Source organism: Fringilla coelebs, assembly GCF_963513975.1.
Source record: "Fringilla coelebs genome assembly, chromosome: 10".
NCBI classification, from domain to species: Eukaryota; Metazoa; Chordata; class Aves; order Passeriformes; family Fringillidae; genus Fringilla; species Fringilla coelebs.
In genome coordinates this window covers 18,063,029-18,078,719 of record NC_140036.1, presented here as the reverse complement: position 1 = coordinate 18,078,719, position 15,691 = coordinate 18,063,029, and positions in this window count along the sequence as shown.

Below are 15,691 nucleotides of genomic sequence, written 5' to 3'. Positions count from 1 at the left end.
AACAGTTTCACTTATGAAGTGCCAGTGAATGCTCTATAGTATTTCTGAATTTTCTCTGAAGATTGGTACAATGCAGAAACATATAGTATTATTTAGAAATATAAAAAACATGTGTTAAAGAATTAAAAAATGCTTATTCCAGAACTAGAAAACTCATTGTAGACAGATTGGTGATTTTGCACCCATCCATGACATCTCTGAGAACGTGAACTGAATAAGGACAGTTTACCTTGGCAGGTGGAGAGCCCTGAACACCCAGTTCCTTCTTGGAATCTGCAGATGTGATTCCACTGCCTTCATCAAAGTTGATTCATGAAGGCCAGGGAAAAAATGAGCTTTTACTAAGTTATAAAGTTTTGTATTAATGAGTTAGTATTCTCTGTGAAGTATGTTGAGCTTCTCTTTTTTTTACATGCTGTGTTACTGAATCATTCATACCTATCTCCCTGACATGTGATCACATCTTAAAATTAATTTTATGAAAGCATTTTCCATTAATTCTTTCCTTATTCTGAGTAGTAAGCCCTTGAATATAACCCATGAATATCATCTTTTTATCATCAATTTAACTTTACTCCAGGCCAGTAGATTACATTTTGTGTACAGGGCAGCAACTGTAAATTAGCCAGTATTAGTTTTTTGGTAATCAGAAACACATATTGGTTTGTTATCAGATTAGGAGGTAATTGAATGAAAGAGGATTATTTATATCTGCTTTATTTCTAGATTTTAGAAAATGGCTCTAGAAAATGGAAGAGTAGTTTCTCTGATTGCCATTTGAGGATGTTATCACAACTGTAAGGAATAAGGAATAAGTAAAAAATTATTGTAGAATAGTTATTTTAGACAGAAGACTTAACCCCTTACAAAAAAACCCCAGTTGTATAAATCCTTCATTCTTGCATCATAAAGAAAAAATGCTCCAGGACTGGCTTCTGTTAATCCTATGCTCATATGTTTTTAAACCTGTTTCTGCTCGTATTTTCTGGGTATTCAGTGTACCTCCTTGTCGTGCCGTTCTGCTCCTGGTGCACTTAATGGTGTGATTCCCATGGATTTTTCTGTACAAACAATGTTTTACTAAACATGCTCTCAACAAATTGGAGGTGTGTTTCTAGCAGGATGGAGCATTAGTCAGTATGCACATGATGGAAGCTCCTCACAATAGGAGAAAAGGCCAGTTTGTTTAGCTCTCTTTCAGAGTTGTGCACCCCTCTAATGCCACCTTTCCTGTCTGAGTCAGGGTATTGTCTCTCTTGCCTGTAAACTGTAGGGTCAAGTTGAGGTAAATCTCTGATGGGATGTGAAAGAGGGCAGTTCAGCTATCTGATGGGAACTTCTGTGTACAGTATCATTTAGAGGTCATGTTTTTCACCCCATCAGATTTTCATAGGTTGCTTCATTAAAAATTGAGCTTCAACCACACAACAAAACAGAGTGGCAGGCTGCTTGAAACTTCTATCAATAATGTATCAGCTCATCTATTCTGATTTCTTCCAAATACTGCCTTTGTTATTTTTAGCACAAAAGAGAATGCATCTAAATACCAAGCTGTGTAAAGGGGCAGGAGACTTCACTCATTGCCACGCTTTGCTAAACAGTGTCAAACACGAAGCAACCTTTTGCTTACATAGAGCTTTTCAGTTAAAGGGGGAAGGTTTCCATTCCATGAATGCTTGTTTTTGTGCTGGCCAAGATGAGCAATTTTTCAAAGCCCTCATTAACCAACAAGAGACATAGCTGTATTCAAGGATCCCTCCAAAGCACCAGTCATGTCAGAAACACGACCAACTCATTCTTGGTGTGGGCTAATGCACAAAGCTCTGAGTAGTGGTCATGCTCACTGTGCTTGAGAAATTGCCAGGGCTGTTGTTTAGAAGGCCCAGTAATCCCCTAGGCTCCTTAAACTGCATGTAGGAATGCTTCCCTGCTTCACCATTCCGTTTCAGCCAGGGTAGAAGCAGGCCTGACACATTTCTCTTTTTTGCTGTTTTTAGGGTCATTTTCTCTGCAGAGAAAGCAAAGGCTGTAAGGCCTGCCTTGTACAGGTTGTTTTAGTGTGTGCTATTTATTAAGTGTGACTGTGCAAGGGCAGATGGAGGTCCAGGAGAATCCAGAGGAGAGTGATCCAATAATTAGAGCCAAGAGCTTCTGTCTCCAAGGTGTAGTGCTGCCTGTAATGTGGATTTTTCACTTGGCTTCGTGTCTGTAATGTGGAATAACAGTATTTCCTCCCTTCCACATCCTGCTCCCCACAATCTCATGACTTGAATGGAAATAGGCACAGGAAAAAGCATTCTTTTCTGGTGGATTTTCTCTAACACATCCCTGCTGCAGTGCATGTCAGTGAACCTGTGCATTATAGAGAGGTGTCTGTTCTAGTCTGCATCACTCGAGATTTGCTTCTCTCTGAGAAGGTTTTCTTCAGTGCTGGCTGGTGTAAGGAGATGTAAATTTCTTTCTTGCAAACTGTACAAGGTCAAGAGCTCTTCATCTTAATTTGAAGAAAAATTTGGGTCAGACCTAGGAAGGAGAAAATTCTTACCTGTAGGAAAACAAAGCAACCTCCAGTAAAACCTGAGGGTCAAAGCATAAGTATCTTATATACTATATAGCAAGTGGCGATGTGAACTGTAAAGCTGTAATTTTTATTTTTAGAATTAATAGTTCTAGCAACCCATTTCTAAAAATACCCATCCTAGGGGAGGTATTTATACCTCAGCTTTAGGCACCTCTCTCAGCTGGCTTAGTCACTTTATATCTCCTTTACAGTCAGAGCAGAGAAGTTTCTGGCTGACCCTATGCAGCAGGACTTCAGTGCCTTGCTTTATTCTGCAGAGAAGCCTGTGATTTTAAAGGGATAACTGAGATTATCTGACTGAATTATGGACTTCAAGTTAGGTGATGTGACTCCGCCACTGATGTCTCTGCGGGTTCATTGAGTAACTCAAGGTGCTAGAATTTCATAGCTATTTGCAAATACTCTAATAATGACACAGACAACAAACAGGCAGGAAAAGCTTGATTGCTGTTGTCTGTGATGTGCATGACCTCGATTATTTTGCTTAATATAGAAGGTCAGCTCTTTCTACAAGGAGAGTGTGAACTACAAACACAGCTGATAAATCTCTATGATGTTGTGTCTTCTTCTGCATTGATTTCTGCATGACTGGTATTAGTTGCATGTATGTTTTGAGGAAAAAATGCCATTTTGCTGTCAGGGGAGTTGTTCAGAAATTAAGATAGTAAGCTCAGTAGTGGCACCAGTGCAACTTTGCACTTGTGGACAGAACATGTCCATGTACTGTGTGATGATGTTGGACCATGGAATTTGTTAATTTGCTGGTACTTCTCACATGTATCTTATCTCACCAGTGAAAAATAAGGAATGTATTTTTGCAGATGTTTTTTAAGATGTTCTTTAAATAATATTCTTCTGGGAGATGTCTGTGTGGTGGTCTATTGCACCATTAAGAGCCCAGGTATTTGAATACCTGCTTTGAAAGTGAAATTATCTGTAGGGCCACATTTATGTCTAAGGGTTTCAGAGAAACAAGGAGTTTAGGGATGGATAACATTTTGATCAGACCAAGTAAAATAGGTGGGAAAAGGGGAGGTGATTCCAGGTACACGGGATGTGTACACAGTCAAAATGATTTTCTGAAGCCACTATCCAGCCTCAAACATGCACATGCTATCAGTAGAATAACAATATCAGTGATGATAAATAACAGTATCAGAATTTCTGAAGAGTTTAACAAACTGAAAGGAAGGTGACAGGGAGTTCCTTAGCACTGTGGAGCTCTGTTCATGTGCACAAAAGAGCAAAGAAAATAGTACAAACTGATCTCATAAATTTTAGTTCATTACAGGATCAAGTTACATACTTGGGTTTAATATGTTATGGCAATCTCTAGTCAAGTGTGGGGACATTATTTGAACTGTCATGTGCAATTTAAACAGCAATAAATTGCATCATGATGTTCTAAAGAATTTAAGGACCAAGCTACAACCTTGTGAGCACAGTGAGACAGAAAGAAGTGTGAGCATACAGGGCTCTTGTAAACTGTGTGATCATAATGAGCTTCTTCTTGCTATTTTAGAGAAATATTTACTTATTTTTCCCAGAGCAGAGGAAGAAGTTTCAACATTCACTTGAGAAAATATAGTGCACCAGCACTTGATCTTCAAAACACGTCATCTAACAAGTTCACTTTTCTGAAACAATAAATGCTTCTTCCTTCAGAGATGGATTAACAATGTAATTTGCAAATCTCTCCCCACAAAAACAATATCAAACACAATGTTTATCTGTATTGAGCCTGACAACTTCACAAATGAGCTTCAAAACCCGTTCAGTAGCACTGTGAATACACATCATGCAGACATATCAACAGTTTGTTGCAGTTTGTACTTAACAAAACAAATGCTTGCCAGCACATTAATCAATCTAATCATGGGGAGAAATCATTCACTGCAAAAGTTCTGTAACTTCATTTGGCTGCCTTGTGTCTTCCTGGTGCATGCCTTTATTAGAGCTTCACAGGCTACCCCTGCAATATTTGTGTTGGTTAATCAAAGAAATCAATATGTAAATTTGATACGATCCGTTCCTCAAAGAGGAGGTAACAGAGGAACCCTGCAGCTTTAATCTTCTGGAATGCTGATTTTTAGCCTCCCTTCAGGAAAAGGTTGCAGACTTGAGGAGAGACGAGGCCTCTGATATTTGCAGAGGTTTGCTTCTCCCTCTCATTTGCCAAGAAGTGTCCTTCACGCATCGGCTTTTGGCCGCACGGGGAAGGCTGTGAGCAGTTTGTGGTGTTTGCTCAGAGGGCTCAGTAAGGCCATGGTGTGTCTGACTCTGCAGCTGCAGGCCTGACGTGTAGCACCTATGTTTGACATCCCAACACGAGTCCTTTCATCAGCACAGGAGAGGTTTACTCCCCCTTTTGGATCATTATCTGCTTAGTAATGACTCACTGCAACGCTGCCAGCCGGGATATGAAGCTGCCCAGATCTTCACAGGGAGCTCAGTGTGATCTCAAAGATGAACCGTTGGTGATGTTCAAAAAGTTCAGTTAACTTTTTAAAAAATAATTTTGCTCTTCCCTGTGTGGAAAGTCAGCTGTTCTTCAGTTCATGTGAAGTGCTATTCTGCTTTAGTTCTAGTGCCTGGGGGTCTTTTTTGAAGTAGTGGGGTCTGAGCTCACCAGCTCATGTCTCCAAAGTCCTGGGTAGTCTCAGTGTGCAGTTCAGTGAGAGCTGTGAAGTGCTAGGAGGCTGTGGGTCTGTTATAGCCTGTCTAACACCTTTGCCACAGCAAGCAAAGGAGAGGGGGCTGTTCTCTTAAAAAGAGATGAGGATGAAATCTGTAAAGTCAGTCCTTGAAGGTCAGTGACACCCAGTTAGGCCACAGCTGCTTTCCTCCCCAAGAATCTGGGTGGCTATGTGACTGAACACTTCACTAGAACAGCCAAAAATCTCATTATTTTCTATATTTCTGTACATGTATTAAATATATGCAGCACAACAGTCAAACACAAATAGTGGTGAAGAAAGTGTGCTGTAAAATGAATGGTCTGTGAATTCAGTGGCCCATTTTCCCTTCCCCTTAACATCCCTTCTTTCCATCAGAGCAATCAACACTTGGAAATTCATCAGTTTACTTCAAATCAGTTCACGTAAATTAAAACAGCTTTTGTGGATACACAGTCTGACACCAGCGTAATGTTAGCTACATGACTTCTGCCAGTTTTCTGGAATGATGGGGATGTACTATAGTAAATTTGCCAGAATTAATGTAGATCCAAGTGTTGTCCCCAGAAGCTGCTTTTAAACAAATTTGACACAACAAAAGGATTTGCACTGAGTGATCATGGAATTTCTGATCTGTTTATAAAAGAAACTTCGCTATCTCTAAGGAAAGAAATTGAATTTTACAAGGCAGTATGAAATTGATAATGTTTTGAGTATGTGCTTGCACTAACACCTTTGGGAGATTGCTGTGCTTCTAGGGGTCAAAATGGACTTTCAGAAATTGTTTGCGTATGTCATCAGCTCAGATGTGTGTTTTGCAGATTTTGGCGGAAGGAAGCACACATCTGTACAGGCAGCCATGGGTACAGGGGAACATCTGTGCCCCAGGACCTGTAAACATCCTTCTGACCGCATGCACAGGATTATGGCATTGTACAGGCATGACTCTGTAATAGCCTCAGCCATCACACAGGTGCATCATTCAGCACCAGCAATAGATGCAAATGCAGACAGAATATTTAGACATCATATCAGTTCCTGATTTAGCAAGACAGGCAGCAAAGTAGATGGCTATGGGCACATGGTAGCTCTGCTGACCTCTGAGAGCTTCACTTCTCCAGACAGCAGGACTATTACGTGGCACATGCTTAGAGCCTGACTGAATTAAGAGCTAAGAAAAGTGGGGGTTTTTATTTGGGACGTTGAAAATGATGCTATAAAAGATGAGAATTTTATCTCTAAATTGTCCTTGGCTCTCCCTGCTCCAGAGCATAATTTCATTTATTATTCTAATTTATTCATTTTAATTCAGGAAAAAAAATTCTTAACCATTTCTCAAACATCACAATAAGTATGAGTAATTATTTAATAATAAGGCAGAAGCTTAAGAAATGTGAAGAATATCTAAAGTAATGATAGCAATGCTGCTCCTTCCTTTTGAAAATAGGAAAATTTTGCAATCAAAACCAGTGTTTTCACAGTTTCTAATTTTGGCTGAAAGCTGAAAATTTAATTGCAGCCAGTAGTATTATTTGCTACAGCAGAAAATCTTAAGGAATCTGATACACTATTTGTAAAATGGTAGTAATAAGTGTGTACTTTCATTACACTATTGGATTGATACAGTAATCTGCCAAGGTGACTCTACAGAGAAAATAAAAAATCTGTCTTTTCAGATTGGGCATCACAAATGTGTTGGAGATGTGGCAGTGGTGGGCCATAGCCAGCTTTCCTGGTGCTAGATGTGGTCATGGTTACAGAGAGTGAAAATATTTCCCCGACAGAGAGAAACCTGTTATTGAGGTACTGCTGATGCACTGTAGGACTGTTGATGTGTCAGATGAAACAAATGTTTTTCTATCATTAGCATAAATTTACCTGTTATGAACAGGGAGTCAATAAATACAGTAAATAACTGCAGAAGTTTTGACTTTATCTACTACTCCCGAGCTGCTACCACCAAGCAGTCACTTGGATAAAGTGTTTATTCTGCAGTGGGTAACAGCCCAGTCTGATCAAAGCTTTGCCTGAGGTGTGGGGACTGCCTCCTGAATAAATAAGGTGTCACTAAATAGTTGAACATTTAATTTATCTGCAAATGAAATTAACTGGACAAACCCAGAAGGGTTCAATCTAAATAATTCTCCTGAATGGAGTGTAAATCCTAGGGTGTTAGATTTTAGAAAAATACATACCATAATTAAGGTGCAGAGAAGAAAAGTTCTTTTCCATACCTACTCACAAACATCATGAGAGTCAAGCACATTAGTAAAACTGTACTGGACTACGTTGGAAGAACCTTTGTGCTGTCCTTGCAAATACACACAGGTGACCCCTGCACAGTTTGCAGTCTACCAAGAGAAGCAACTCTTAACTATTAAAGTGGTTTCCATCCTCTGTTCAAATCCAGCTGACACCAAGTTCCATGTCCATGGTGAAGTGGGGGTGGACAGAGGAGCGGTAAAATGGCCCTTCCCCATCACCTCACTGGAACTGAGGATTTACTGTTTCTGATAAAAGGAAATAGTGGGGTAATCCACAGTGGAAAAGCAGATTTATAGGCAAGCTTTTTTCTTAAGCTTCTGTCTTTGAGGAGAAACATTTGGGAGTCCAGAGCAGGTCCAGAAAGGGACTATAATACAAGTTTGATTTTGTCTCCCCTTTTTGGGTTGCTGTCTGCTTTATCATTTACAGAATGTTAACATTCTTTAAAAATGGGCAGATGGACCTCATTCAAGTTCTGACAGTAACTCTTTGTTATTGGTACAAATAGCTGCAGAGGTATTTAATTACCATTAGTAGTCATCAGTTTGCTGTGAGCTGGTGACATTCAGAATAGTGAGCAGGCTGCATTCTTTGTGTCCAGTGAGTTCATAGAAAGTTAAACCTACTTTTGACAACAGCCTCAAGTTAGCTACCATTAACCCCTCTTCAGTTACTGGATGATGTGTTTGAACAGTATGAATGATTAATGAAGCTTAAATAGTCCAGTTTCTATCTTAAAACCTTTTGTTATTGGCAAAGGGCATGGCAACCAGCAAGGTGAGCACAAATTGAAGTGTTTGGTTTTCACCAAATAGTTCTTGGCAAATTTAAATTATCCTGAGATGGTATATTCAGAAGGAAATGAAAGGCTGGGCCAAAGAATGTAATCCTTGCCAGTTTGGCAAAATTAAACCAATCATGCTTATGAAATTAAACTTCTCTACTTATATTTTTCTCAGCAAACACTGCACTCTATTGCAGTATGTAAAAATAACCAGTCTAGCAAAAGACCAGAATTTGGTTTTATTCTTTGTCCCTTTCTTAGATGATAGAAACAGAAGGAAAGAAAATTCTTGGTAGTTACTCTACCTGCTCTACCCTAATTCCTGCTCCAAATTTGGCTTTCTACAGTTTTGCAGAGGTGAGATTCCCTTTTGACACCAGAGGATTTGCTGGTGAATCCATGGTATAATAATTGCCAGTTCTGCATTAGGAGATGATGCTGGAAAGCTTAGAAGTTACAGGGAAGAGGTAGGTCCAGACGTTTGGGTCTCAGACCATCCAAGGTTGCCTTTATACCTCTGAATAAGTCAAAGACAGACTAGGATCAGTAGCTGTGGTGTGTTTGTGAAACAGTTTGGTGCAAACTGTCATGCATGTATGCCCTCCAGGTACCGTGGGTAACATCAGGACTTTCTTGAGTAATGCTTCTTGCATTGTTTCCTGTTTTCCAAGGTAATCCTGTGCCTGTCCAAAGCAGAGCACTAATTATTAGTTAGGAGAGGATTAGAGCTGTGCCTGATGTGACTCCTCTACCCTGGCCATAGTACTGCATGGAGGTCTAAGGCAGCTTTTCTGCCTGATGAAATGTCCAACCCTGGGGTATGATTCAGGTCCTCAAACAGGACCTGAATTAACTTTTGCTGAAGTGAGCCCTGACATGCAGTCACTCCACTTGACTTCTGGAGACTTCTGGAGACTTCTGCAGGCTGCTCTGTTTCATCTTGTAACTCTAGTTCTTGTTTCCTAAGATACATGTGTGTGGGAGCAGACACCGTGAGTCAGCTCTGCCCTGAGTTAGATAGATACCAAGGCTAACTAACAGTTTGAGAAGTCAGAGTGCTCAGATGCAAATTGGTATCTGAGCTTCCTGATTTGTTTCCTGATTTATTGCCTCTTTAATTGTGGAAGAAATGCTTGCAAAAACACTGAAGTGAAAAATGTGCTGAGAAATGTATACAGAAATTAATTTTGAAATGGAAAACAAAAGTAGGACCCTCCATGCCTGAAAAATGTGTTGCTAGGACATCACAGCCCTTAACCATCATGTTATGATTTACCCCTTCACCATGTGTGGTGCATCTGTACCAAGGGGTACAGATAGAGGATGGAAGAATAGAGTGTATCATCCTTCTAAGCTCACTAAGGATGTTTTGGACAGAGTGCACCATGCAAGGAGGTACTTTCACCTCTGGATTTTCTCACCTGTCTGGGAAAGTTTTCAGAGCTACATGATGTGACCTGTATGTCCAGGTTTAATAGCCATCAAACCTCTTAAAGAGAAAATTATGGCAAAGGTCTGCCCAATAAATTGTTGGCTTACGTTTAGTTGGCCAGTCACAAGCCCAGTTACTTCAGCTGCATTGACATATGTAAGAAGAATAAATGATTAACAAATATTCAGAAATAGGTATTTAGACTTCTGTTAAGTGTCCATTCTGCCAAATTATGTCTGGCCTTTAGAAACAGGTTAAAACACCCATAAGTTTCTAAAGACTAAAATGTATCCCATTATATAAAGTAGGTAATGAGCTGCCTAAGGATTTATTTACATGTACAGTAATAATATTTTAAAGAATGATTAGGAGCACTGAATCAGACTTTAGCAGCCATTTTTTGGTGAGTAGTAGAATTTTAATTAGCTTCATATTCATTACTCATCCAATACCTAGTCTCTAATTGTACCCTCAGTGTATTTTGCTGTCACTGGAGCTCACTTTTATTAAGTATAATCATTGAAGGTTTTATGAAGCCTATCTATAGTACATGAATACCACAGTGCAAATGAATCACTCAGCCTTACTAAACTGGCATGAGCATTTGCCAGTAGATAAGTACATTTTGTACTTGCACTGGCATGACAGTTAGGGGAGGCTGAACAAAAAACTGACTTATTTGACCATCAAGGAAAAGTCTGGTAATTGAATATGTAAATTTTGAACTTAGTAATTTTTGAATATGTAAAATGTGAACTTAGTAATTCGTTCCATTTTTTAAGAAGTATTGGTTTAGAAAAAAACAGGTGGGCAAATTTCTTTTAAAAATAAAAATAAAATAATCCCTTTTCTACTTTTTATCATTAACAATACACATTTAATCAGCACAGAATAGTAATGTCCATGACAGCTGTACTTCTCTGTCCAGGCAGTCACCCAAAAACTGTACAAGCAAAAGTAAAATGCATGAGTCTGTTTTGGTTTTCATTGAAATCTTACAAAAATGTGTTTATCACCTGTGCTTTTGGAGTGAACTTCACCAGCAGCATTGAAGCCCACAGACTCTTAACCCCTTTGGAGTGCAAATTCACAACCATGAGAATTCACCCTGCTACTGGTGGGTTTCTGGTTCTGTCTCTAAGTTTGTGTGACCTCCTCTTTCCCTGTATTCTGAACTTCTCTGGTTGGATTGTAAATTTGTCCATTAGCACAATAGTGTATTGATAAGAACAGTAAATAAAATTACCCCTGACAAACAGCAGTATTGTAACCACAGAGTTCCATAAAACTGTCTGTTCTTCATAAAATTTTTCATCTTTTAATAATGTAGGTAGTTCATACACAAACATAAAATGATAAGTGAAAAATGAGTTGTCTTGTGACTATGTTGAAAGTGCTGACCTTGCCTTTATTCAATCAAATTCTTATTCTTAAGAATGTAAGATTTGCCTAGAGCAGGCCTGAATTGGGATTAAGGATGGCAGCTGTCAGTGATTTTTGCCTGTAAAGTAATGTCACTTGATGCTTCTGTCATACAGAAATGATAATAAGAAAGTCATTAGTGTTTGCAGTATTAATCTTATTGGAGCAGGAATTCTTTCAGAGATCATGATTTTTCTCTAATTTCTCAATTGGCCATTAAAAAATTGTGAACTGGTACTGAATGTCATTCTCCCACTCAGAAAATGTCAGTCAAATAGAAAGATTAAAATAAGTAAGTTCTGCTTAAATGCCTACCAAAGACAGAAGCAGATGGAAGCGTGATTTGGTCTGAAATTTTTTTTCTATGCTGGTATGCCACCTGCAAAAATGAAGTAGAAAATAATATCAGACAGCAAGCTGTTCTTTAATGATTCTAACCAAGTTGCCTTGAAATTATTTAAAAAAAAATTCCTAAGGGAGTTGGTTTAGCTATGAAGTTACCAAACTGAGTTTCAGGAGTTTATAATAAATACACACCTGATTAAGAAAAGTATGTGATTGTTTTACTGTTGGCTAAAAACTCCTTCAAATGTTTAAGACTTTGTTGACTGTCCATCAAAGATGTCACTTAGATTAAATTATATGAATGAAGAGGTGGTTACAATTCCCAAATGTGTTGAGGCAAATTTTAGTTTAAACCCAAATCTGTCTCTGTGTGCTAAGGTGTAATCCCAGAAGTCATGACTCCATCATAAAGCCAAAGGACTCTAACCCACCAATGAGAACAGAGAATGCATCAGTTCTGTCCTCTTTGATTTCCAGGGGAAGACCATTGGTGATCTTCCCTCTTTTAGAATTACTGCATTAGAAACCTGTCCGTGTTGAAATTAGTGGTGCAAACACCAGGAAGCAAGGTTGGGATGGTGCAAGGACGTGAGGAAATGTGAATGGCAAGGTTGCTATGATGGAATTGTAAATGCTCCTAATAGTGTTGGATAGACTCAGATCCAGATGTTTCCACCAGGACTTCCACTTGCTCGGGATCACTTTGCTGATCGCTGCTGCTCTCACCTCTCTGTGAATGTGTCTGCCTGACCTTTTGTATAAATGCAACATCAAGATATATTTCTGGAAAAAATACACCTCATCTCATAGTGAGTAAATGACAGTCAATCATTCTTAGAATGTTCCCAGATAATTAGCCACTGGGCCTGTCTAATTACTTCCATGAAACATGAGTTGTCTTTCTTAAATTTCTGAAATATGGTCTGGGAAGTCTCAAGTAACAGAGTGGTTAGCCACTGGCTGGTCAACAGTGATGATTAATAAAGTTTATTAGTGGTAGTTGAATGAGGGATGGTAAAATATGGATATGCTCCTTACTTTCAAATTATTTATTAATTATTTTATGTTGCCTTTTTCCACTGTAGTGATTAGCTTGTTTTAATAATATATCAATGTAATCATGTATACATGATAAAAATACACTGGTTCACCTTGCATGGGAGTAGGAATTCAAAACAAGAACAAGTCTCTAGCAAAAGACACTAAATAGGGCTCAGAGAATTTTCCAACCACACATTCTTTTAACTTTTTATTTCATGACTGAAACAACTTTTCCTGGTACAAGGAGTTTCTACTTAAGAAAGGTGTCCAAGACATACATTTTGGTGTGTTTTCTCTATTTGTTTTATCCAATTCTTAGCTGTGCCTTTCTCTTCCTTTTAACCCATTTCCCCTTTGTCCTATAGAAGCTACTGATAATCAGATTTTCCATTCTCTGGGAATTTCCAATTGCATCAAAAAGTTCACATTTCAAAACAATCAATATTCATTCTCATCTGAGAAGACTGCATTGGGATGTTAATCTTTACAGCAGTTAAAATGGCAGAAAAGTCTATTATGAGGTCTGTGGAAGAGGAACAGCCCATGCAAGCAACTCCTGCAGCTCTCTGTGTGTCAGACCCAGATGGAGTGAGTTTTCAGAACCCAATGCCAGGGTGCTCTGCAGTGCTGTGCCAGCTTGCTTGGTTGTCTCCAGCTCCCAAGGTGTGGCACAGCTAATCCTCTTTGCCTTTTAATGAAATTGTTCTGATTCCTTTTTCAAGGAAGATTTTCCTTGTGCTTGCTCCTGGGACCTTACAATAGGAGGTGCCTCCCTTCCCTGGCTTCTGCTCTCCCATATCAGCTGTACAATCAGTCTGGTCTGAGTTTGGGCATTGTTTTCCCTCTGCAGATTTCTATGTCTGAACACAGGCTTACGCTTACCAGGAGCCTGCTCCACCTTTGGAAGCTTCTACAGAGACATAGATCAATGATCATTTTGGGAAAATGATGACATATGGCCAGTTTTGTCATGTTGTTCTGTTGGCTTTTACATTTAGGTGCTGATCTGGGAATGACAAATGTTTCAGCCACAAGTTTGGCTGCAGGGCCAACAGTGGTATCTCCAGAGAAATTAAGGGAAAATGCAGCTCTGTCATCAGCTGATAGAGAGCTTGCAAAAGGCTGTGTCCCTTCACAGCTTTCAAATGCACAGCTCTATGGAAAATCATGGAAAATCAGTGGAAAATTACAAGCAGTTATCCGTTACTCTACAAATACTCTTTACATACTTGAACTGCATTGAATGTCTGGTTCCAAGACACCATTCTCTTGCTGTTGCTTAAATTCTGGTAATTCATTGTCAGCCTCTAGTGCAGAATAGATCTTTTTCTGAGGATATTCTCAATTTTTTTTTTGAAAATCAGGGTGGAATCTGGGCACCAGTGGTATTATTTTGATTTATTTCATTGCAACAAACATTTTGGCTCTTTTTTCTTGCTCTGTTTTATCTGGAAAGGTTTGCATGAAAAGGACAAAAAGCTATAGCAGATCTCTGCAACCTTTATTCTCTTGATTCCCTGGAGAGTCACTTCTGGGTAAAGGCAAACACTTGCAAGGATTGTTCTTTTTTTTGTGAGCAAACTGGCTTACCATCCCTGAAATCAAGGAAATGGATTAGTCAAAACAGTTTGTGTTTGTATACAATGAATATGTTTGAATCCAGCATGGAATTCAGCTCCAACTGCGCACTGGGATCTGGCCAAAAATACACCTTTCCCAAGGTGGCTGCCAGAGACAAAGAATGAACCAGGGCTGGATTCCTGTGCAGGTGTAACGTAAGTCACTGGCTACATTAGAGGGAAGTTGAAGACAACAGTAAACATATTTCATATGAAGTAATTGCTATTCACAAATGAAAATTGTTCCTATTAAAATTGCTAACAGTTTTAAGATTTCCTTGCTGTCTTGTGGAGCTGAGAGGTTCACAGGTAAATGCATAATTCTGTGTTTTTTAAAGAAAATAAGACAGCTTTTTGCATATGGATACAATGCAAAGTTATTAGGCTTTTGTATGGACCCGTTCTTTCCAAAGCTAAGAGGTTTGAACTTAAAGACCCAGACAGTCCTTATTTTTAATCTATTAAAGTCTTGTAACATAGAAAATGCAAATTTTATGTGCCATTTGTGTCTGTGTATGCCCCAAGGTGTGCACACATCTGTCTCTGTGACTGACATTGCTTCATTTGAACTTTGAATGCAGTGACATGGCAATGAAATACAAAAGGACAACCTGTAGGGATCTTTGGAGAGGGATCATCACCATCTCAGCTACGAAATTCTCTTTAACCATAAATTAATTTTGGATATAATTGAAGAGACTGGAGAGTGATATCCTTTCAGCATCTCTTTAACCCATCACCCCTCACTCCCAATCCAGCTCAGTGCTGTATGTAAGCAGAAATGGGGCATTGGGTTCAATCCTTTGGCACAGGCAGGTCAGGCACTCCCACTAATCATTAAAGCACTCAGCATTTGTGCTCAGTACCAGGAAATCCCCCAATTCCCAGAACCATGGGTAAGATATTTACCTGTCCAAACATATTTATACACTACTGGAAAATAGGCATTTTTAGGAAGCATTTTGGATTGCACTTTGTATACTTTTTATTCATTTTTAGAATATTAAACACAGAAGCTCTTTGATTTTGCACTGTAATGGCTCTGTGGGAGTCTGTAACCCTGGGATGAAACAACACAAAATCACCTGTTATTAAGGAAAGTGTAAGAGAAAACCTCATAAATGTAACACACAGAATAGCAGTGATGTTCATCTGATACAACTGAAAGGGTGGACTGGTACTTTTTGCTGAGAAATTCAAATGTTACTTATTTTATAGCGTGAAATCCCTTTGTGTAAACTGTGTACCATTTGTGCTGTGTACAGACTGCAGAAAACACTGCTGGTTCTTGAAAAGAGAGATCTCTGCATGCTCAGGGGATAGCTGACTCAAGCAAGTGGGAAAGGGCTGGACAGGCTGCCACTTCTGGTCTTCAAACTGCTGTGTTTGGACATTTCTCCTTCTGCACCCGCTGTGCTGCTTCCTCCAACTGGCCACCCTCTTCCTTGGGAGGTTTGGGCTTCCCAACCCTCTGGACAGGTGAACTGCTCTTTATTCTTTCTTCTTGCACATTCCTGCTCCTGCAGT